The 25,434-nt window shown below is 40.3% G+C and overlaps 1 long non-coding RNA gene across 1 annotated transcript; it reads left to right on the top strand.

Moving 5' to 3' along the window:
- Positions 1–7,474: 7,474 nt before the first annotated feature.
- On the top strand, positions 7,475–10,272 carry LOC138872114 (uncharacterized). Its single transcript, XR_011400557.1, has 2 exons — positions 7,475–8,214; positions 9,903–10,272. It is a non-coding gene; the product is annotated as an uncharacterized lncRNA (long non-coding RNA).
- Positions 10,273–25,434: the final 15,162 nt, after the last annotated feature.

The raw sequence follows: 25,434 nt of genomic DNA, 5'->3' as shown, positions 1-25,434 counted from the left end.
GGCGGGGGTAGAGGTGCTAGAGGCGGAGGTAGAGGATTTAGAGGTAGAGCTCAGACCGCCAGATGTGGAGGCCCACCAGCTGCAGGCCGTTCCAGAGAGGTAGTCATGGGTGATGGGACCTAGCCCCGATGTTATGCTCTTCCAGCCAGGCCCGAGGTTGAGGCTTCAGATGCAATGATCACAGGCACTGTTCTGGTTTGCGATAGGGATCTACTCGTATGTTTCATCTTATTTTGCACCGTATTTGGTCATGCCTAGTGATTCATTGAGTGTTCCTGTTTATGTGTCTACACTAGTGGTTGATTCTATTGTGGTTGATCGAGTCCATCGTTCTTGTATCGTAGTGATTGGGGGTCTTGAGACTCGTGTAGATTTGCCTCTTCTAGACATGGTTGACTTTGATGTTATATTAGGGATGGACTGGTTATCACCTTACCATGCTATCTTGGACTGTCATGCCAAGACTGTAACCTTAGCTTTACTGAGTATGCCTCGTTTCGAGTGGAGATGGGCTCCTGGTCATTCTACCCGCAGTGTTATCTCATATGTGAAGGCTCGGCGTATGGTTGAGAAGAGGTGTTTGGCCTATTTGGCGTATGTTCATGATTCTAGTGCTGAGGTTCCCTCTATTGATTCTATGCCCGTTGTTCATGAGTTTCCTGATGTACTCCCTTCAGACCTGCCGGGGATGCCACCCGATAAGGATATCGACTTCTGCATTGATTTGGCTCCGGGCACTCATCCCATTTCTATCCCGCCATATCGCATGGCCCTGCCGGAATTGAAGGAGCAGTTGCAAGACTTGCTTGAGAAGGGTTTCATTAGACTCAGTGTTTCGCCTTGGGGTGCGTCGATGTTGTTTGTTAAGAAGAAGGATGGGTCGATGAGAATGTGTATTGATTACCGACAGTTGAATAAGGTTACAATCAAAAATAAGTATCCATTGCCGAGATTGATGATTTATTCGATCAGCTTCAGGGTGCCATGGTATTTTCAAAGATTGACTTGAGATCTGGCTACCATCAGTTGAGGATTAGGGCATCTGATGTCTCTAAGACAGCTTTCCGCACTCAGTACGGGTATTATAAGTTCTTGGTCATGTCATTTGGGTTGACCAATGCCCCATCAGCTTTTATAGATTTGATGAACCGAGTGTTCAGGCCTTATTTGGACTCGTTCGTGATAGTCTTCATTGACGATATTTTGATATATTCCCGCAGCCAGGAGGAGCATGAGTAGCATCTCAGAGTGGTTCTTCAGACTCTGGAGGATAGTTAGTTATATGCTAAGTTCTCGAAGTGTGAGTTCTGGTTGAGTTCAGTTGCATTCCTAGGTCATGTTGTATTAGCAGAGGGTATTCAGGTTGATCCGAAGAAGATTGAGGCAATCAAGAACTAGCCTAGACAAGTATCGGCTATAGAGATTCAGAGTTTCTTGGGATTGGCAGGCTACTATTGTCGGTTCATGGAAGGGTTCTCATCTATCGTAGCCCTGATGACCAGGTTGACCCAGAAGGGTGCCCAGTTCAGATGGTCGGACGAGTGTGAGGCAAGCTTTTAGAAGCTCAAGATAGCTCTGACTATGACACCGGTGTTGGTTTTGCCCACAGGTTCCGGGCCTTATACAGTTTATTGTGATGCATCTCGTATTGGGCTTGGTGCAGTGTTGATGCAGGATGGCAAGGTCATTGCCTATGCTTCACGGCAGTTGAAGATTCATGAGAAGAACTATCCAGTTCATGATTTGGAGTTGGCAGCCATTGTTCACGCATTGAAGATTTGGAGGCATTATCTGTATGGCATGGTATGTGAGGTGTTCACGGATCATAAGAGTCTTCAGAATTTGTTCAAGCAAAAGGAGATAAATTTGAGGCAGAGAACGTGGTTGGAGTTGTTGAAGGATTATGATATCACTATCTTATATCATCCGGGAAAGGATAATGTGGTGGCCGATGCTTTGAGTAGGAAGTCAGCCAATTTGGGCAATCTTGCTTATATTCCGGTCGGTGAGAGACCGATGCTTAGGATGTTCAGGCTTTGTCCAATCGGTTTGTGAGGTTGGATATCTCTGAGCCTAGTCGTGTATTAGCTTGCACGGTCGCTCGTTCTTCTTTATTGGAGCGTATCTGTGATCGGTAGTATGATGATCCCCATTTGTGTGTCCTTAGAGACACGGTGCAGCGCGGAGGTGCCAAACAGGTTACCTTAGATGATGATTTAGTTTTGAGATTACAGGGTCGAGGTTGTGTGTCTAATGTGGATGGGCTTCGAGAGTTGATCTTAGAGGAGGCCCATAGCTCCCGGTACTTTATTCATCCGGGCGCTGCGAAGATGTATCAGGATTAGCGGCAACATTATTGGTGGCATAGAATGAATAAGGATATCGTTGCATATGTGGCTCGGTGTTTAAATTGTCAGCAGGTTAAGTATGAGCATCAGAGGCCTGGTGGTTTATTTCAGAGGATTGAACTTCCCGAGTGGAAGTGGGAGCGGATCAATATGGATTTCATTGTTGGACTCCCGCAGACTCGGAGGAAGTTCGACACAGTGTGGGTCATTGTTGATAGGCTGACCAAGTCAGCACATTTCATTCTTGTGGCAGTCTCCTATTCATCCGAGAGGTTGGCTGAGATCTATATCCAGGAGATTGTTCGTCTTCATGGTGTACATGTGTTTATCATTTCAGACCGAGGTACGCAGTTTACCTCGCGCTTCTGGAAAATAGTTCAGCAAGAGTTGAGCACGCATGTTGAGTTAAGCACAATATTTCATCCTCAGACGGACGGGCAGTCCGAGCGGACTATTCAGATTCTGGAGGATATGTTTCGAGCTTGTGTCATTGACTTTGGAGGCTCGTGGGATCTGTTTTTACCTTTAGCAGAGTTTGCCTACAACAACAACTACCAGTCAAGTATCCAGATGGCTCCTTACGAGGCTTTATATGGTAGGCGGTGTCGGTCTCTAGTTGGATGGTTTGAGCAGGGAGATGCTCGGTTGTTGGGTACGGATCTTGTTCAGGAGACCTTGGAAAAGGTCAGGATTATTCAGGATAGGCTTCGTATAGCTCAGTCCAGGCAAAAGAGTTATGCAGACCACAAGGTTCATGATTTGGCATTCATGGTCAGTGAGCGGGTATTTCTCCGAGTGTCACCTATGAAGGGCGTGATGAGATTTGGGAAGAAGGGCAAGCTTAGCCCTAGGTTTATTGGTCCGTTTGAGATTCTTGATCGAGTGGGCGAGGTGGCTTATAGACTTGCATTGCCGCCGAGCCTATCAACCGTGCATCCAGTGTTTCATGTGTCCATGCTTAGGAAGTATCACGACGATCCATTCCACTTGTTAGATTTCAGCACTGTCCAGTTGGACAAGGACTTGTCTTATGAGGAGAGCCAGTGGCTATTTTAGACCGGCAGGTTCGTCAGTTAAGGTCGAAGAGTTTTACTTCTATTTGTGTCTAGTGGAGAGGTCAGCCTCCTAAGGCATCGACCTGGGAGTCCAAGTCCGATATGCGGAGCCGTTACCCCCATCTTTTCCCCGATTCAGGTACTTCCTTCTTTTGTCCATTCGAAGAACCTTTTGTTCCCCGACCTAAAAGGTCATAACTTGTTTAAAAACAAAATTCTGTGTTCTGAGGCCTTGAAAACCTCACTTATCATCACCTTGATTTGCGTGCGCAGTCCGAACGCGTAGCTGGAAAGCTTAAATATGAAATTCTGTGAAACAAAGGATAAAATTTGGTTATTAAATGAGTTAATTTGACTTCAGTCAACTTTTTGGGTAAACGGACCCGGACCCATGCTTTGACGATCCCCAAGGGTCCGTAGGAAAATATGAGACTTGGGCGTATCCCCGGAATCGAATTCCGGGGTCCCAAGCCCGAGAAATGAATTTTTTAAGAAATGTATTTTCTGAAATTGTTTAAGGAAATTTGAAATGAAAATTGATTAGAATGTGATGGTATCGGGCCCTATTTTGGTTCCGGCGTTCGGTACAGGTCTTATATATGATTTAAGACATTCCTGTAAAATTTGGTTAAAAACGGATATCATTTGACGTGATTCGGACCTAAATTGCTAAATTTGATACATGATGAAGTTTGAGAAAAATACTTGATTTTGAGGATTAATACGTTGTTATGGAGTTATTTTAGCGATTTGATCGCACAGATAGGTTCGTATGATGTTGATGAGTTAGTACGTGTGTTTGGTTAGGAGCCCCGAGGGTTCGGGTGTGTTTCGGGAAGTTTTAGACTTAAGAAAAAGTTGCAGAGTTTCTGCTACAGGTGCTCAGGCCTGTTGTTCATCGCGATCGCGTAGTAACTCTCCCGATCGCGTAAGGTAAATGGGGATAGAGGTGGAGTTGTTCTTCGCGAACGTGGAGAATTGGGGGATTGCTCATCACAAATGCGACTTGTGTGATGCGAACGCTTATTGTAAATTGGAGGTGGGCTGGGATTTCGATCGTTCTTCTACGCGAATGCATACGTGTGTCCGCGAACGTGAAGGTCAGGGGGTTCAACACTTCGTGAACGCGTGGAAGAACTCGCGATCGCATAAGTCCACTTACTGGCAGCCCTTCGCGATCGCGACAGTGTTCTCGCGAACGCGATGAACACTGTCGCCCAACACTTAAAACAGTAGCTAATACGGGATTTGTTCAAAATTTCATAACTTCTTCATCTCAACTCCAAATTGGGCGATTTTTGAAAGAGGATTTCACCATAAACTCATAGGTATGTAATCTTAGACTCATTTTCTTCATCTTCCATTATCACCCATTAGATTTCTATGCCTAAATCATGTGAATAAGGGTAGACAATAACAACAACAACAACAACAACGTCCCAGTATAATCCCACAAGTGGGGTCTGGGGAGGGTAATATGTACGCACACCTTACCCCTACCCCGAAGGGTAGATAGGCTATTTCCAGGAGACCCTCGGCTCAAAAAAACAACAGGAGCCGATATATTAGTACCATAAAAATGCATAATAAAATACCAGCAATATAAGAGATATGAAATACAGAATACGAAATACGAAATAGATGGTTGGTATAGTACAACTAGCAGGTAAAGCCCTGCATCAATAGACGACCAATGACATTCTTAGTCTAACTCCTAACTGGCTAGTCTCACTCTATTGTGCTGTAGAAATATTCACAAGTTTCCCCTAACCTACAACCTTAATGCTCGACCTCCATAATTCCCTGTCAAGGGCCATGTCCTCAGTAATCCTAAGTCGCGCCATGTCCTGTCTGATCACCTCTCCCCAATACTTCTTAGGTCGCCCTCTACCTCTCCGCGTGCCCACTACAGCCAGTCGCTCACACCTCCTCACCGGTGCATCAGTGCTCCTCCTCTGAATGTGCCCGAACCATCTGAGTCTTACTTCCCGCATCTTGTCCTCCATGGGGGCCACGCCCACCTTCTCTCGAATATCTTCATTCCTAATCTTATCCATCCTTGTATGCCCGCACATCCACCTCAACATCCTCATCTCTGCTACTTTCATCTTCTGGATGTGTGAGTTCTTTACCGGCCAACATTCAGTTCCATATAACATGGCAGGCCTAACCACTGCTCTATAAAACTTACCTTTTAGTAACGGTGGCACTTTCTTGTCACACAAGACTCCCGACGCTAACCTCCACTTCATCCACCCCACCCCTATACGGTGTGTGACATCCTCGTCAATCTCCCCGATCCCCTGAATAACCGATCCAAGGTACTTGAAACTACCCCTCTTGGGAATGACTTGAGAGTCAAGCCTCACTTCAACTCCCGCTTCCGTCGGCTCAACTCCAAATTTGCACTCGAGGTATTCCGTCTTCGTCCTGCTCAACTTGAAACCTTTAGACTCAAGAGCATGTCTCCAAATCTCTAGCCTCTCGTTGACGCCGCCTCGTGTCTCGTCAATTAGAATAATGTCATCAGCAAATAGCATGCACCATGGCACCTCCCCTTGAATATGATGAGTCAGTGCATCCATCACCAGGGCAAATAGGAATGGGCTGAGCGCAGACCCTTGGTGCAACCCCGTAACAACTGGAAAGTGTTCAGAGTTGCCTCCTACTGTCCTAAACCGAGTCTTAGCTCCAGCATACATGTCTTTAATCGCCCTAATATAGTCAACCGGGACCCCTTTATCCTCTAAGCAGCTCCATAAGACCTCCCTAGGAACCCTATTGTATGCTTTCTCCAGATCAATAAACACCATGTGGAGATCCTTCTTCCTATCCCTGTACTGCTCCACCATCCTTCTAATAAGGTGGATAGCTTCTGTGGTAGATCGCCCCGGCATGAACCCGAACTGGTTGTCTGAAATAGACACTGTCATTCACACTCTCATGTGAATAAGGGTAGAAAATTAGGGATTTGGGTAGAGTTAGGGCTTTTTGATTATTCATGATTTAGACCTCGTTTTGGGGTCGGATTTGAAAATAAATTATATATTCAGGCTCGTGGGTGAATGGGTGATCGGATTTTGGTTCGAACCTCGTGTGTTGACCAAGCGGGTCCGGGGTCGATTTTTGGATTTTTGGGAAGAATGATTGGAAAGCTATAATTCGGCATTGGATTCAAATTATTTATCATTTATTGATGTTATGAAGTCATTTATGTATAGATAGAATTGATTTGGAGCCGAATTCGAGAGGAAAGGCGGTAATTGAGGATTGAGTTGGCCGTAGAAGTATGAGATAAGTGTTCGGTCTAACCTTAGCTTGAGGGATTAGGAGTTGAGTCCTATTTGCTATTTACTTCTTGTTGAGTACGACGTATATGCATGGTGACGAGTATCTATACGTTGGTGTCGAGCATGACCGTGAGTCTTAAATTGATACTTGTTGTATTCTTGAATGTTACTATGGTTGAAATAGTGAGTAAATCCTTGATATTGAGCAAAGACTTAGTTTATTTATCGTGGAAATCTACTTATGATTGAGAAATGGTGATAATTGAGATGAGTAGTGTAGACATGTGGTTTTTGACCCTCCCCAAGATTTTTCATATTTTAGCACGTAACTATTTAATTTAGGCTTAATATAGCTATTTCAACTCATTTTTACTCTTTTACTTTTATTTTATTACAAGAAAATAAAAATTACAAAAATAGGTTCATTAATATTTTGTAGTCATTTTTAATCTTGAAAAATATCAAAAAATAGTTTTGTTTTAACAGTTAGTCTTATCTTAATAATTATTTTTACTTAAGTAGGGATAATTAATATTTTGATAATATTTTTAGTTGATTAAGCTAATTTTAAGCATAACTAGTCATAAAGGCCCAAGTTTCTAGCTCATTCCTTAAGCCAAATACCCAATACCCATTAAGCTAATTCTAGGGACCTTTCTAGACTTTTCTTTGGAACAAAAAATAAATAAAAAGACCCTGAGACCTAAGAGCAAATACACAAAATCTAAACCTATACCTTAGACCTATATAGACCTACTCTTAATCCAAAAGGGAGCGAATTGAAGGAAAGATCTGAAGGGCCGCAATACACAAAAATACACGACCCATCCCTGTCCTTCATCTTCTTCATCAACCTGTAGGCGACCTTCATCTCCAATTCCAACAACAACAACACAACAACCCTTCAGCAGCTCAACAAAACAAACGCTCCCACCCTAAACGACCCCTAATTCTTATTCTTCAATGAAGAGCTACCCTATAAACCCCAAAAAGCTAAGAGACCTAAGCAGCTCCACCATATTTCCATCATCGCCCGTCACTGCTTATTCTCCACCCCTTTTCACAAAGCCAAACGACTTCCACACTTTCAGAGAACGACAGCCATGAACGTCGGCGAGACATCGAAGAACCCGCCGAATCCGATCCCGATCTAGACAGAAACTCTCCGCGGTTGCTTCGCCTTATCACTCTTTAGATCCGGCCGGTTTTTCCTCTACCCATGACCATTTCCATCTTCGTCTTTTATAAAACCAGGGTCGAAAGATGGCTTATCTCGCTGGCCGGATTTTGACATTGTGTTATTTCGCGACTACACCTAGTTTCAGTGGTTTATTCTGATGTTTGTTTAAGGTTCCCATCGAAATCCGTGGTCGTCTGAGATTCCGGTCGACGATCTGTCCCGGTTTTGTGCTTTCTGACATTGAAGTGCTGGTTTGAGGTTCCGCTTGCTAGTTCTGCTCATAGTTCACAGCCCCGTTTCGGAATTCGGCAACTTTATTTGGTCTCTGCCAGGAAATCCATGTACGTTCTTTTAAAAGCTTCAATGGAAACCCGAATCTGTTAATCTATAGTCCATTTCTTGCTTTGATTTCTAAATGTTCTGTCTGTGCTCTTGTCATTAATTTTTGATGATTTTGGATGTTAGTAGCTGCTTCTTCTTTTCCGTCGCCTCATGAGTAGATGATCACGTAAACAAATAACTTCATTAGTTTTGTTTCCATCCTGTTGAAACAGGGAAATAAACAACTGTATTTCATTAGCTTTGTTTCATTAACGACGATGCTTACTGTTTTTTTTTTAAAAATTGTAGCTTATAAATGTTATCCTATCTCTATCTTTATTTATGTAAAATGAAAACTTATGAATAGGAAAAGGTGTAGTAGTATTAAATTCTGTTGCTTAGGTATTTAGTTTTTTGGCTGAACATAGTAACGAGGATTTGGATTTACCACCTGTTATATTCGTAGAAAAATGCTTTTAGGCATGTAATTAGAACATCACAACTATGGGTTCGGTTCCCGTGGCGTAGTTGTGATACTTAGTTTCAAATTAGTTTTTAAATATGAATATCCATAGTTCACTTTGTTGAATATCTTCTCCTTAAATAAAAATTGAGGCGTGCCATTTAGTTGAATTTCCATGGCCCTCGCAAATTTAAAAATGCGTAGTTGCTTTAGGCACGTAATTTAAATTATTTTCCTAAATTCGGGTGTGCATTTATGTGACCCAAATCCAAATCTCACAATGTTAGATAAAATATGTCGGGGACCGCGGGTGCATTTATGTGACGTGGTTCAAGACGTGTTTTAGATGACGTTGAATCTTTCTTAAAAAATAATTAATCAAAAGCGGTTCTAAAGTAAAAATTGTACCATAGGCTAAAACATGTATTAGAATCAGGTAATTAAGCCAATTATAACAGTTGAGCGACCGTGCTAAAACCACGGAATCCGGAAATGCCTAACACCTTCTCTCGGGTTAACATAATTCCTTACCTAGATTTCAGTGTCCGCAGACTGTACAATAGAGTCAATCTTTCTTCGATTCGGGATTTTAAACCGGTGACTTGGAACACCATAAATTATCCCAAGTGGCGACTCTGATTTTAATATAAATAATCTCATTTCAATTGTCACTTAAATTGGAAAAAACTCTCTTATACTCCTTGCGGTGTAGGAAAAAGAAGGTGTGACAAGTAGGAGTTGAGTTAAGATTGGTTATAGCTGATTCTCCCTTACCGGGACGTATATACTTGTACTGTTGAGTTCCCTTGCCGGGATAGTGTAGTTTATTGTTGATCCCTTGCCGGGATGGTTGATTATGATTATAGTTGACTATATATATGTGGAACGGGTTGCACACCGCAACATTATTATATATATATGGATCGAGTTGCATGCCGCAACAGATATTATATTAGATCGGGTTGCACGTCGCAACAGATATTATATTAGATCGGGTTGCACGCCGAAACAGATATTATATTGGATCGGGTTGCACACCGTAACAGTTATATATGTGGATCGGGTTGCACACCGCAACAATGTTAAATATAAGGGATCGGGTTGCACACGGAAACAGTATTGTTATAGACCTCGAGTGTTCTTTCATACTTTATTATGTTTCTGATAGAATTGATATGTTTCCCCCTCCGTTTTAAACTGTTATTTCCTGTTTATGTCTCCTTTGTATATTATATAACTGCACAGGTTTATCTGGAGTCTGATCCTAGCCTCGTCACTACCTCTCCGGGTTTAGGCCAGATACTTACCAGCACATGGAGTCGGTTGTGTTGATGCTACACTCTGCACTTATGTGTAGATACAGAAGCAGCGCTTGGTCAGCAGCATTAGGGGAGCCAGCCTTCAGTCCACCGAGACACTGAGGTAGCCTTGCAGGCGTCCACAGGCCCGACGTCTCCTCTATCTTTTATTATGTTCTGTTATATCTTGTATCCGAGACAGACAGTGTTTTCTTTCTTTCAAACAGTTGTGTGTAGTGATCTTAGTAGTCCGTGGATGTTGTCACACCAGTTTCTAGGTAGAGGTATATGTGGATTTTCGTATTATTTTGGGTTTTATATTTGTTTAAGTCTTCCGCTTAATCTCATATTCCGCTGTATTTAAACATTTATCACTTGTTATTATAATTTGTAAGAAGATTAAAAAAAAGAGTTAATGATTTCTAATGTCGTGTAGGGGTGGGCATCGGTTCGGTTCGGTTGTGAATATTATCGGTTTAGCATATCGGCTATCGGTTTGCAAATATGATAAACCAATAACCGAACCGATAAGATATCAGTTATCGGTTAATCGGTTATTGACCATTATCGGTTCGGTTATCGGTTTACCCGATAATATAACTCAATATAGAGTTAAGCAAAAAAAAAAAAACAATTCACTAGAGTTCACATATAGCATACTACCCATTTCTGCGTTATGGCCACAACTAATATTTGAAGCATGCTTCATTTTGACAAATTCAAGACTTGTGCAATCTCAAGTATTGATACTACAACTCCACAAACATTCCATCTCCAATTCACTGGAAATAGCAGTTAACAGGAACATAAATAACAATTTTTTGGTTTCCTGCCAAACCATAATCAAGAGATCAATGTCTTTTTTTAGAGTCTAATTGTAGCAAGAGCAACAAGAGTACTAGTAATTCAACAGTTGTCCAAACACAACTGAAATAATACTAATTCTTATTGGGTTATCAGTTAACCCGATAAGAAATTGGGCAAACCGAGGCCCAAACCGATAATCTAATAGTGCAAAAATTTTAAACCGTTATTGAACCGTTAATCCAATAACCCGATATCGATACCCCAATAAGCTTTTTTCGGTTCGGGCTATCGGTTATACCCGATATATGCCCAATCCTAATGGCGTGGCTTGCCTAGCTTCTACGAGTAAGCGCCATCACAACTCCCGAGGGTGGAAAATCCGGGTCGTGACAGTTGTAAATCCCTCTAATAAATTGCACGCTTCTTGCCTGTAGGGTTTAAAATGGTGCAAATAGTATGAGCTAGCCAGTTTTTAGATTGGTAATTAAAAAATAGCCATTATTTATAAAATGATTAGAAAATAGCCACTATTTTTATGCGGAGATAAAATCTGGACAATAATACCTTAGCTGGATTATATGCAGCTCCTGTATCTAAACTTTTAGGGTTGTTGAAACTCTAGCATATTATTAAATTCCAACACATTATGTTTGAATCTCATATATAAAAAATTCGAGCTCCATTATATTATGCTGGAATTTTTCTGAATTTTTAAGGGTGCTTTTGTTCAAATTTTGCTTTTCAATGAAAAAGTGGTTAAATTTCGAGTATTTTGAAAACTATGGCTAATTTTCAATTTGTAGTTGTAAATTAGGCTATTTCGGATTTTTTCCCCTTTAAATTGCTTCTTGCAAAGCGTTAATTTATTTAAAATATTTTGATATATATATATATATATATATATATATATATCATTTCCACGTGATATCTGTTTCAATCCAAAATAAATAAATAAAACTAACAATATTTATTCAAATAAATTAATCTTTACTATTTTGTTTATGCTATAGGTTCATTAATTTAGGCGCATTTTCATGGCTTATAATATCTTAAAAGTAATAATTTTTAATTTTCATAATATTAGAAGGTGTTTTTCTTTAAAGAAGTATTTTGTAATTAATATTCGTGTTACCAATAAAATGATACATTTAGTTTGATATTTGTTTTCATAAAACGGTACAGTAGAATTTGTTCGTGGTTTCTAGACAAGTGAACTAATTTGAACCTAAAATAAAGAAAAAACTGAAGGAAAATATAATACTTAGCCTTAAAATGTGGATGAAATAGCAGAGCTGAGGAATGCGGAAACAAGGTTTCTGGGCACAATAATGACGAGATCAAAAAGCGAGAAAGTAAGATTGTATTCTGTATAGAAAGTAGTGTAAGTTAGCTAGATAATTCGCGTCCTTTACAATGATAACTGTGCTCTCTATTTATAGTTGTATCTAGGGAAGGAGGTCCTAGGATCATGCTCTCCTTTAATGTCAATTATGAGGGTAATTGATGTAGATGTAATGGTAAACATAAATGTCAAATTCCTTGTAACGAGACATCGCCCTTAATGCTGGAGAATATTCTTTATTAAGTGCTACCGATCGCAGAGCATTTAGTAGGCTTTTATGATCATTGTTCCTTCTGGCGATAAGCGAAATAGTTGCGTTCGGTGGCCATCTCCATCTTGAGTTCCATGTATCCTTCCTTTAGATGACCACGTGTCATATAATATTTTACTCTATACAGATAGTCCTCCTACTTTTCGGTGACATAACTTTGTGTTACCGCATTTAATGCTCCGAACACGCATCATCCCACGATTCAACATAGTTTTTGCCGATTTTCGAGGTAATTATGACCATGAATTTAGCCACCAAAATTTTATTTATATGTATCAACCTTCTCCTATGTACTTCATAATTTCTTGAGCTTCCCTTCTGATTCATATCTTCTATTCACCATCTTCTCTCTAATTCTCTCCAAACAAAACCCTTTTTCCTTCTACTTACTCAATGGCTTCTTCTTCCAAATGTGTTGGTTCTTCAAAGAGCAAGAACAAGGCCGATGACTCTGCTCCTCCAACGGTAGGTTCCATCTTCCCAAGAAGACTCAGCACCACAAGGGATTTTGAAGAGAAATTCTCTACTGCTAACCCTCGTACATGGGCTGTTAGTAGGTATCATTCTTCCATTCGTCCTTCCAGTTTTCCTACTGTGAAGGAAGACTGTCACTGCCATGAGTTGCATATCATTGCTCATGATCTATCGGAGAGAGTGACCCTCCCAGAGAAGGTTTTGCATATCTTTACACGTATCCCTTTACTTTGGGTGCGTTTTCTTTGAGCGGAGAGCTTGATTCCATGATTGCGGAATTTTGTCTTCGCTACCAAGTTTGCTTGGCACAGGTAAGCCCTTCAGTGTAAAGGGTGGTTGTCTGCCTTTGACGCCTGTGCCAAAAAACTAGAGAAAAGCTAACATTAGCTCGTATGATGAACCTTTACTCCCCCAAGATTTTCTGGGAGGGGGGGCAGGGATATGATAAACCTCTTCAAATATGGCCACCATGCTCTGTTAACTAGAATGGATGATGATAACGACCGTGGGTGGACGGAACGGTTTGTTGTAGTTGCCACCAACAATATCATTTCGTCAACGGCATCATCCTTTCTGGCCGCTTGGAACCGTACTCGTAAGTCCTCTATTTAGTATATTTTCTGTCACTAAATATTCTTCCATGCCAATATTGATTCTTCATCCTTCGTATGTTTCAACAACTTGATGGACCCCACTAGAGGTAGAAGGCTTAGACCGATGGGTTCTGAATATCTTGGATGTTACTACGCCCGAAACTTGCTTCTGGAAAGAACTAGCCTTTAAATAAAGGTCAAGGGCCAAAAATAATGGTAATTTTTACTAACCTTGCCTCCATTTTTTATGTGAATAAATTGGTTGAACCCTTTTGACTTTGTTCATGAAATCAGGTCTACCCGCGGGCTCGGTTGTTGTCCCCGAGAAGGACGTCTTAGATGATCTTGCTGATGCAGCGAGGCTGCTTCAGGAGGCACTTACTCGAACAAGTATCTCCGGGCCTGCTTCAGGAGCGAACGATTCTATACGGAGTCTCTACCTGGAGGTCAAACAACCAAAGAGAAGACGTTCCTCTACGACTAGGGAAAAGAATTAGGGGGAAAAAATTAATGCCCCTGAATCATCTCCAGTAGTGATGGTGACTGAATCTCCTTCCGGGCCGGTCATAGACACCGTGATGGTTGATGATGATAAAGAAGCTAGTGATGAGGGAGCTTCTCTACATAGAAGGCAACGATCCTCATCGTCTCAATAGGATGCTCGACCTGTTGAGGCAGTTAAACAAATCGAGGGCAATGTTGATAAGTGGGGATTTTGACTACATATTAGCGCCTTTTAACTTTCGTTTTAGCCCAAAAGTGCTTCATCATGTTCCCAAAAACTGATGAATTATGCTTAATTGCAGGAATATTGGAAGATGAAATATAACTCAAGAAGGAGTAATCTGAACTCAAGGACACAAAGGGGACACAAGTTCAAAAGTGCGGACCGCAGATTATCATCTGCTGTCGGAAAGCGTGAAGGAAAGGCCAGCAGAAAAAGTTGCAAAGTGCGGCCCGCACATGGATTGTGCGGCCGTAAAAGCTGGGTCAGGAGCAAATTTTAGAGAGTTTGCATTTCAATATCATCAAAAGTGCGAACCGCACAATTATCGTGCGGTCGCAGAAGAAGTGCTATGCGGCCATTAGTTACAAATCTGCGGACTGCAGAAACATTGCAGTGCGCTCGCAGTCCAGAATTATGCGCCCGAAGATTTCCAATCCTATCAAGCCGAAGAAAAGTGCGGACCGCACATGGAATTGTGCGGCCGCTGAACCTCCAAAAATGGCATTTTGTCCAAAATTTGTAGCCCTGTATAAATAGAAGAGTTTCATTTTTAGGTCAACTTTTGACATCAGCAGCTACAATAGCCTTTTTTCTTTACTTCTTTTAGTAGTTTTTCATATTTTGGAATATTTTAACATAGCTTTTATTATTTTAATTTTGCAATATGAGTTTATTTAGCATTTCTTCTTCTATTTCTTCAATTTCAAGCATGAGTAGCTAGATTCTTTACTAGGGTTGTGACCCAACCTAGTGTGTAAACCTTATGGGTGTTTCATTTAGTGCTTGTTTATGGTTAAGTATTTATTATTTAGCCTTGTTCATGCTTTAATTTGTGAAATTAATGATTGCAAACATTAGTTAATGCCTATTTGACTTAGTCTCTACTTAAGAAAGAGAGACTTAGTCTAGAAAAACTTGGCTAACAAGAAATTAGGTCAATCGAGAGATTTATGATCTCATTTAAAGGGTTCAACCTAGAGATAGTAATAACCCGACTTGAGCTATTATCAACCGTTTAGTGCAAATACCCATTTGGACTTGAGAAAACCAAATTGGGCAAAATCACTCTCTATCTGAGAGGTATTGAGTGAGTAATCGAGTGTTGATAGCTATAATACAACCTGACTAACAAAACAAGTATTAAGGTTTATATCCCAATAGGAAAACACCTAGGTGATGGTCATAGCCCTAGGCGTTTTACAAAACTTGAAAAACACAAAAATAATTTCCTAGTTTCATTTCTTAATATTGCAATCTTAGTTTAAATTAGACCTAGAAACTACCCAAATTTGTGGAAGTGTAAATTGAGATAGTTCAAGCTCATACGCTACAATATATACTCCTAACTCTCATTCATAGCTCCCTATGAAAAATTGACCCCGACTCCTTGTTGGGTATTACTATTGCAATCAACCGTTTCATAATCTTGAATAAAGGTGTGACTTAGATGAGATTAGATGTCTCGACACTTTGGGGAGAGTTTGATTTGGTAGATAATGCCAATTCCTATTTTCAGGCCCAAGTTGTTGTGTCTGGTACTGCGAGGTTGAGTACCGGATCCATGCCATCTTTGGTTGGCGAGCATCCATCCATCAGCACTGCATTTGATGTTGCTGCTTCTCATCTTTCAACTCCATCAACTTCATCTCCACCTTCACCAACACCAGCAATTGCTACATCATTTCCCTCTCCATCCATTCCTACACCAACAACTGCTACATCACCTCGCCCGGCTGCATCAAACCACGAAGAAGGTACTGATAAGTAGGGATTTTGACCCCTTATTTGCTCTCTTTTACTTGCGCTTTAGCTCAAAAATACTTAAAGGTATTCTCGAGAACTAATGGAATGTGCTTTTGTATAGGAATATTGGAAAATAAGTCAAAGAAGCCAAAAGCAACTCATAAAGGAGTCAAAAGTGAACAAGAACCAAAACAGGGCAAAAAGGCCAACAGTGCGGACCAAACAATTCTAGTGCGGCCGCAACATAGGAGATTTAGAGAGTTAGTTTTTGGGCCAGCTGAAGGCATACGGACCGCACCATAATTGTGCGTCCGCAGAAGGATAAGTGCGGCCACACTCAAAATTATGTGGTCCGCACAAGACAAAGATCAGAGAGATGGAAATGCTAGATTCAAGGAGGAATGCAGACCGCACTGTTTTTGTGCGGCCGCACAATCAGAAGTGCGACCGCACTCATTTTTATGCGGACCGCAGAAGCCCCAAAGTGCCAAGCCCAAGTTCCAGGAATGCGGACTGCACTATAATTGTGCGGCTACAGAAGCTCATTGTGCGGACTGCACACATAATTATACGGTCGCACAACCTTCGCAGGGGCATTTTAGTCAGATATTTTTAGCTTAGTATAAATAGAACTTTTTGTCATTATTAGGTTAAGTTTGTTTTGGGAGAGCACCTTAGCCGTTTTTCTTTGATGTTTTGAGTAATTCTATACTAGATTAACTTCTAAATATTAAGATTTTCTTTCCCTAATCAATTATTATGCATTCTATCTTAATTTCTTCTTGTATTTCTTTATTTTTCATGAGTAGCTAAATTTCTAGCTAGGGTTGTGGCCTAACCCTAGTGTGGGTAATTAATGGGTGTTTGATATAGGGCTTGTTTGTGATCAGGTTAGTGATATTAGCCTTGTTCATGCTTGTATTTAAGAATTAATGGTTGCAAATATTTATTCATGCCTATTTGAATTAGTCTCCACTTGAGAAAGATAGACTAAGTTTAGTAAAACTTGGCTAACAAGAAATTGGGGTAAACTCAAGAACTTTGATAGACCCAATTAAAGGGTCAAATCTAGAGATAGTAAGACTCGACTTGAGCATATATCACTTGATTTGTGCACTGCCCATTTGGACTTGAGAAAGCCAAATTGTTGAAAATCACTCAAACTACAGAGAGGTATAGAGTGGGTAATTGCGTGTAATTGCTATATTATAACCCCGACTAATCAAACTTGCCATACCCGTTGGGTAACCACCTAGGTGGAAGTCACGACCCTAGATCTTTTATCATTTGAAAAACAACCAAAACCAAAAATATTGTCTCCTAGTTTCATATTTTCAATCAATAGCCTAAAGTAGAAGTAAAAAAAACAAACAAGAATATGAAAGTGTAATTTGAGGCACAATTGTGCTAAATATATACCTAATCCCAATTCTAACTCTATGAGGATTAGACCCCGACTCATGTTGGGATTTATTATTGCTTTGACCGCCTCACTACCTATACTTGTGGTGTGAGTTTGGGCAACATCTATTTTTGGCACCGTTTTTGGGGAGTTAAACGGATTTAGCTATATATCTAGGTTTTTGTGTGCTTTGTCTTCTTTTCCTTCCGAGTCACTAATTTTGTTTTTGAATTGATTTTAGATACAAAAATGGCTCTCAACAATGAGCCCATTGGAAATGTGCCATTGGGGGAGGAAGTGGACGATGATCAAATGGATGAGGTTCCTCTTGAACCTCAAGCTAATAGACAAGACTTCCTGCCTGAAAATAATGTGCCCGCTCCTCCCCCACCTCCACTAAGAGCGGAAGCCCACCAATAGTTACTAAATGTGGGTTATGCAAGTGCTATAGTCCCGCCCCACATTAGGACGGGAAACTTCCAAATCACCAACATGATGCTTACACTACTTGAGCAACGGGGATTCTTCACCGGGGCTCTGAGTCAAAATGCCTACAAGCATCTCAAGGGTTTCGTCGATACTTGTTGGGGGAGAAAGCAAACAAATGTATCTGAGGATGCGCTGAGGTTGAGGCTATTTCCCTTTTCTCTACGCGGAAAGGCATTGGACTGGTTAGAGAAATTGCCCAATCATTCCATCCACACTTGGGATAAGTTGGCGGACAAATTCATTTCCAAATTCTTCTCTCCGGGACATATGGCGACGCTTTGGGATGAGATTCTTGCATTCAAGCAAGAACCCAATAAGCCATTGCACGAGATTTGGGAAATATATCCTACCATGGTTAAAGAGTGCCTGAATAATATTACGACTGAGGCCATGATCCAACAAACCTTCTACAGGGGGATCAACGTAATAAATCAATATGTGGTAAATCAACTAGCCGGAGGGAACTTCATGAACACGCGTTATGCTTAAGCTTGTAAAATTCTTGATGAGATGGCGGATAGCTCTTCAGCATGGCAAAGTAGAGACAATGTTCCGCAAGGTGATCCTAATGTTATTCACCTACACAAGGAGCTATATGATCGTGGGAAAGCTATTGTCGAGTTGACAACTACCATGAACCAATTGGCCAAAGCTCAGCTTCAACAAGTTCAAGGGCCGAAATAGGTGCATGCAATGGAAGGTGTGAATATAATGGTAAACAAAAGATGACAACAAGGTCAACAAATACAAAACCGTCCGGAACAATTCATGCAAGATGATAGTGGTTATGATCAAGGTGATTCGTTTAATGAGCAAGAAGAAGTAGTTCAATATGTCAGCAATTATCAAGGTCAAAGAAACAATGCTCAAGGACAAAATCAACAATAATGGAGGTCACAAAGGAACCAAGAAAATTGGAACAACCAAAACCACCAAGGCAATTGGAGTGGTGGCAGTCCTAATCAAGGAAATTGAAACAATCAAAGAAATCAAGAAAATTGGAGCAATCAAGATAGTCAAGGCAATTGGAATAGTCAAAGCAATTAGGGTGGCAACAACCAAAGAAATTGGGGAAAAAATAACAAAAGAGGGTGGAACAACAACAACAACCGAGGGTTGGGTTTTCAAAGGCCCCCAATATTCCAACCAAGCAATCCACCTCCCTATCCTTCTCAAGGCTCGAGCTCTTCTTCCAATGAGATGGGTAGAATTGAAAACATGTTTAAAACAGATGATGGAGTTGAATGACGACTCTAATGCTTGTCACACCTCCTTTTTCACCTACGCCCGCGAGGGCGTAAAGGAGTTTTTCCAATTAAAGGACAATCAGAACGGGATTTAGTTATTAATTATTCAGAGTCACCACTTGGGAGATTAATGGTGTCCCAAGTCACTGGTTGTATCCCGAACCGAGGAAAAATATTACTCTGTTAACAGTACGCAAACCAGAAATCCAGATAAGGAATTATGTTAACCCGGGAGAAGGTGTTAGGCATTTCCGGATTCCGTGGTTCTAGCACGGTCGCTCAACTATTGTATTTGATTTCAAAACATGTTCTAGCTTATGTGCTTTTTAATTTTAAACCGCTTTTATTATTATTATTTTAACGAGAATTGCAATGTCGTGAAGATACGTCTCGAACCACGTCACATCAATGCACCCGTGGTTGTTGACATATTTTGACTTCGTTGAGATTCGGATTTGGGTCACATAAATGCGCACCCGAGTTTAGGAAGGTGAATTATTAAAAGCGCATCCAAAGTGTCTAACGCGCTATCATCTTTAGGGAAGGCCGTGAAATTCACTAAACGACCCATCCTGAATTCTAAGTATTTCACTATAACTAATTATTGAGGGCCCCGCAATTTATGTGTTTTGTTCAGCGAGGCTCGTCTCATTTTATTTTAAAAAGGCGGACCCTAAAGCTATTAGAATTTTCTATTTTTTTATTTGTCTCTATTAATCAAGAAAAGGTCCTAATCAATTATTAGTATTAATAAACCAGCATTTGAAAGTGTTACACCGGCCGGAATTTCCCACAGCCACGGACATTGGGCCTGTAGTTAGCCCAAATCAATCAAGCCAAATCGAACCGTCTAGGGAGCAACTGGTCGAATCCCTAGAGTGGCAATCCAACGAATTGTTTAAATGTCTGCTCACTAACTTTACCCCAAACTCTCGTGAATGGGCTCCACTCTTCTGACAAAAGGAAATATGCACTTACCTAAATCAATTAGATACTGACCCTCAAATCGTTCAAGAGAGTAGTTATGTCATCCTGATTTTAAAAATAAACAAACGTACTAATAAATTTACTCACGCTTGCAATTACAAGACAAATGTTATACCTCCTAATTTGTTATGCTTTTAAACAAATTTATGAACCAGCTGATGAGAAAACAACTAAGACTAAAGTGAACTATTAACTCCGACTACTGACTTATAATTGTCAAAGCTATTGCATTACGAAATTATTTAGGACACCTTTTCAGCATTAGAATAGAACTCAATGTGACAACACACCAGTTCCAGCTTCACCGCAAACTTGAACTATTTATGATTTTGAATTTTTAAACAGAAAATTGCTAAGCTAAACAAGTTAAATCTAAGTAACTACAAATCAACAGTCCAGCAATCTAAATAACACAGTTCAGCTAGTTCAGTTATACATTCAAATTGATTGTATCGTACATCAACCAAATCACATAAAGCTATTAAAAATATAATGAGATTCATAAACGACATATCTATAGCCGAAGCTCCAGTTTTCATTTCATTTTCCAGCAAGTCATCTACATAATACTGAGTTTTATGGTGAGTACCTGGAGATGTGAAATACAATAAGAAGAGGAAGACGATCAGCAGCAATAACAACCACGAGTAGAAATCAATTAGCCAGTAACTTAATTCAATAGCCACGAAGAGTTGGAAACCAAATAACACCCAGACAATCAACCACAAGTTACTACATCCAAATGCAATTGCAATTTGACCAGAAACTACAACACTTCTTCAACAATCGAGAAATAACTAGCAATCACTCGAAATAGTCTCAAACACCTTTAGATGCCCTAAACACTCAGGTACAGGACAGAACCAGAGAAATCGGTGCTATTTATCATCCTAAATGAATTAACTAGTGGAATATTCACATTTGTTTTCTGATTTTCAATTGAAATCTAAGATCTAAAAGGACGTTTTTTGAACTTTTACTAATTTGAAATTCAACTATCGGCTCAGATCTGTAGAGAAGGCTTTTGGGGGAATTTTTAGTTGAAGAGCCGACCCTTTCACAAGGCAAATGTGATCCTATTTATAGGCAAACAAATAGCTCCTTATTTTCCTTTTAGTCCCTTATGTAATTTCACATTAGTCCCTTAGTTCTTTTACTTACTCAGCAAGCTAACACACATGTTTATTGATATTCCACTATGACCCCAACCTAGAAGCTTTTAGGGGGTACTAGATCACATGCCAAAGAAGCCTTACCCTGATAATACCCTAATTGCCCCTGTGATTAAGCGATTATCTGACCATATTTAACTGACCAAACTAAATTACCAAATCAGGATTAACAAACTTAAACTATCAAAGCACAAAATCAAACAACATGCAAAACAAAAAATTAAACTAACTGAGTTCCTAGCTTCATTCAAATAAAATTACTAAACTAATTGGCGAACTTAAACTAATCAACAAATTAAAGCTAAACCAAAAACAGATAGGGACGACTGAAAACAGAATTAAAAGAGTTTAATGATTTTCATATTACTAATTATTGCTAGCAAAGTAAAACTAAGATGTTACCACAAGAAAAAATGAAACAAAAGAAATACAACTCACTGATGAAAAGAAAACTCCGGCCAGTTGACATTTCCCAAATCTCGGCCAATTCTGATGAGGTTTGGCTCTAATGACACTCAAATCCTCACGAGAAAGGCCCAAGGATCCTTTGATGTCAATTACATGTGCTTTGGTCGTTTTAGGGTTTTGGCCGGAGAAGTAAAAACTAATATTCGAGCCTGTCCGGCTACATTCGAGACAACAGACCATGGGGGTTGGGTAGAGGAGGAAGAGAGGATATTGGGGTGTTAATTTGGGGCATTTGGCATAACTGGCATCATGGCCGAAAAATCTTCCACGAGATATTCGAAGGTTTCCGGTGAGATTGGAAGAAAACTAAGGGTGGGAATGGGAAGAGGAGAGCAAGGTGGGTTGGTGGTGTTAATCTGGTGGTCGATGGCATAAGTGGTGTTCGCCGGCGGCTCCAGCGAAGATACAGAATACGATGAAGACGAAGCTGTATGTAGGGATTTGGGCATTTTCGGACAATTATATGCAAAAATGGTGGGAGAGTCTTTGGCCGTTGGATTAAACGATTAAAGGCTCAGATCAAATGCATCTCAAACGACGTCGTTTGGCTAGCCCAGAACTGGACCGGGCGGGGTGGAATTAGATTGGGTCAATGAGGGTGAATTGGGCCTGATCTGAGGTAGCTTCAATTGGGTGCGAAATTAATCAGAATCTGGCCCAGATTGGGCTTCTAATAAAGATCACTCTTTCTCAAATTGTTTTCTTATTGTTTTGTTTCTTTTCCTTGTTATTTCATTTTGTATTTTTGTATTAATGTTTCTGATTTTTTACAAAGATGCAAAATTAAACTAACAATTAAACGAAAACTAATTAATGCCTAAAATTGTTTTAAAAACTATTTCGTGACGATTTCACAATTAAACAATAAAATGCGAAAGCGAACTATTTTTGTTATTTTTCATATTTTATTCTAAAAACAAATTATCCCCTAATTTATACTAAAAATATGAAATTAAATCCTAAATGCAAATGTATTTTTGTATTTTTCATATGAATTAAAATGCATAAATAAAATGCAACAGTTACCAGAAAATGCCACAAAATTCACAGAAGTTGTAAAATCAAGAAAAAATCATTTTGTTTGAATTTTTTGGAATAATTCATATATAGGGCAAAAATCACGTGCTCACAGCTGCCCCTCTTTGCTCGGAAACATGAAAAGTTTGCGGGCAAAGATAAGTGAGCAAATACGAGCGATTTTTGCCCGTTTGAATATTCCGTGTGAAGCATTTTTGAAAAAGTTGACCGCACCTTGCTTCAGAGGTTACCTACATATCCTGAGCTAAACAAGAATCAGGTCAGTGTAGTTCGGGAGTGTCTGGTAGCTGGGACTACCAGGAGCTGTGATTTCACGGTGATTGCTGCTGCTGCTGCTCACTGACCTTCCTTATTACACCATGTCAAAATAAAAGAAGCTAGCCTAATCTATGGACTATGAATTACAAAAGTCCTATCCGAAATCTTCCAACTGCATCTTGTACTTCCTTATTGTCTTGCGTTCCCTTGGTGAAACTCATTGTTATTACTTCAAATCGTGAACTGAGATGTTATTTCTTCTCTCCAAATTACTGAACTTGAATAATCTTGAACTTGAATGTATTCCTCTGTTATTTGGGCAGGCTCCCAATTACTGAAACTTGAACTGTATAGCTCTATTCTCCAGGTGGACTTCTGACTTCTGAATCTTGAAATTGAATGTATTCCTCTATTATCCAGGTGGGCTCCTGACTGCTGAACTTGAACTTGAATGTATTCCTCTGTTATCCAGGCAGGCTCCTGACTTCTGAACTTGAAATATATTCCTCTGTTATACGGGCGGGCTCCTGACTGCTGTATTTGAAAGTATTTCTTGCTCTCCATGAGGGCTGCTGACTTTCAAAATAGACAAAACAAAGAATTTGAAAGCTAAACTTAAATTGTACTCCCTTGTTCTTCAGGCGGGCTCCTAACTGCTGCGTTGGAATGTATTCCCTGCTCTTCAGGCGGGCTCTTGATTGCTGCATTTGAAAGTATTCCCTGCTCTCCAGGTGGGCTCCTGACTTCACAAAAATAGACAAAACAAAGACAATTTTTCTGCCCCAGTTTGGTAACTGTTTGCTGACTGCCTTTCTCCACAGAGAGTTCCTCTGAAACAAACGAACTTTCCTGCCCCTGTTTTAATCATAGAAAATTTGTTAGTTCAAAAATGGTGGTTAGTTGGTGGCATTCTTGCTGGAGATCTTTCTACTGCATTGTTTTGTTCCGACTGGCTTCCCGAACTGGCCCTGAATCGCTTTGACTTTCCGACTGACCTTCGAACCCTCTGACCTTTGACGAACCGAGTGTTCCATACTCATGCTGTTGTTTTTCCTCTGACCCCTTTATCCGAACCTTTGCGTCTCCCATGTCATTACCAAACCATTCCACCGATGAAACTTCCGGTGATTCCCTGTAACCCCCTCTCACATCACGCTATCCTTAGTACGCTCTGACCACACTATGCTTTTCAAATGTGGAAGCTAGTAGTGAGCTTTGACTTGCTTTGAACAAGACTGACATTAAAACATCTTAGATAAATGAACCCAAAAGAAAATGAAATGCAATGACTTTGCGGGTTAAGGATAAGGAGAATCCAAAACCAGATGACTGCTACGAAAGGAACAGGGAAAGAAACTTATTTGACTGGAACAGCTGGTACCAATGGTCATGACATGCATTTCGGACTAATCAGCCCAATCTGCCCAACTAACCAGCTCTTGGTCGCCACACTTTGTTGCCCCATAATTTCCATCACTTGATTACTTTACCCAAACCTTAACCTTGTTCATCCTGAGGCGCCTTGAAAGATTTGCACCAGCATACCTCTTTCACTCGTTCATCTCTCAAACTCACTTTCGCCTTACGGTGCCCGTGAGAGTTTTCACCAATAAGACTCTCTCATTTTAATTTCTCTCAACTCCCATCGCCTTACGGTGCCCGTGAGAGTTTTCACCAATAAGACTCTCTCATTTTAATTTCTCTCAACTCCCATCGCCTTACGGTGCCCGTGAGGGTTTTTACCAATAAGACTCTCTCATTTTAATTTCTCTCCTTGCTTGTACCAGAGTGTTGCCCCTGACGGGAATTACTTTTACCTGCTTGACTTGGCATTCCCCAAAGACTGATCAGAAGGTCTTTCTTTGGACCGTAATGTGGGCTTTGGACGGGGTTAGAAAGAAAGGGTATGGAAGGCTCAAAACAATTTCAAAATGGGTTAAAATTACAACTTTCGGAATCCAATTTCTCTCACAATAACCACAACTTCTGCCCCACTTTCTTGCTTGGGGACTTTTGGATTTTTATCTGGGTATGACTGAACCTCAGTGAGGCTGCCTACGTACCCTTGCGGGATCAAGTCAAACGTAGTTCACGTCATAGAGATTACATTGTTGTGTTTTTTCTTTTCTACTCTTCTTTTCCTTTCTTTTCGTCATTTTCTTTTCTTTTTCCTTTCTTTTCTTTCTTCTTTTCACTTTCAATTTTCCTCTTATTTTCTTTTCCTTATTTTCTCCCTTTTTTTCACTTTTCTTTCTTTTCTTTTTTCTTTTCATTTTCTTTTCTTCCGCACTCGCGTTTCTTAATGGTGCCATTGATTCCGAAAGAGGGATATGAAAGAGAATAAATAAGGCTCAAAGGGGATGACAAGGGGTAAAAATGTTTAGATAGCAGAACAAAACGCCTTCGTCATTTCAATCTTTAAAATATGCCAAATACAAACAAGTACAATCAAAATAAAGAA

The sequence above is a fragment of the Nicotiana sylvestris genome, chromosome 6 (assembly GCF_000393655.2).
Source record: "Nicotiana sylvestris chromosome 6, ASM39365v2, whole genome shotgun sequence".
Classification (NCBI taxonomy): domain Eukaryota; kingdom Viridiplantae; phylum Streptophyta; class Magnoliopsida; order Solanales; family Solanaceae; genus Nicotiana; species Nicotiana sylvestris.
Note: the sequence above shows the minus strand (reverse complement) of the source record. Positions and strands in the feature narration are given on the sequence as shown.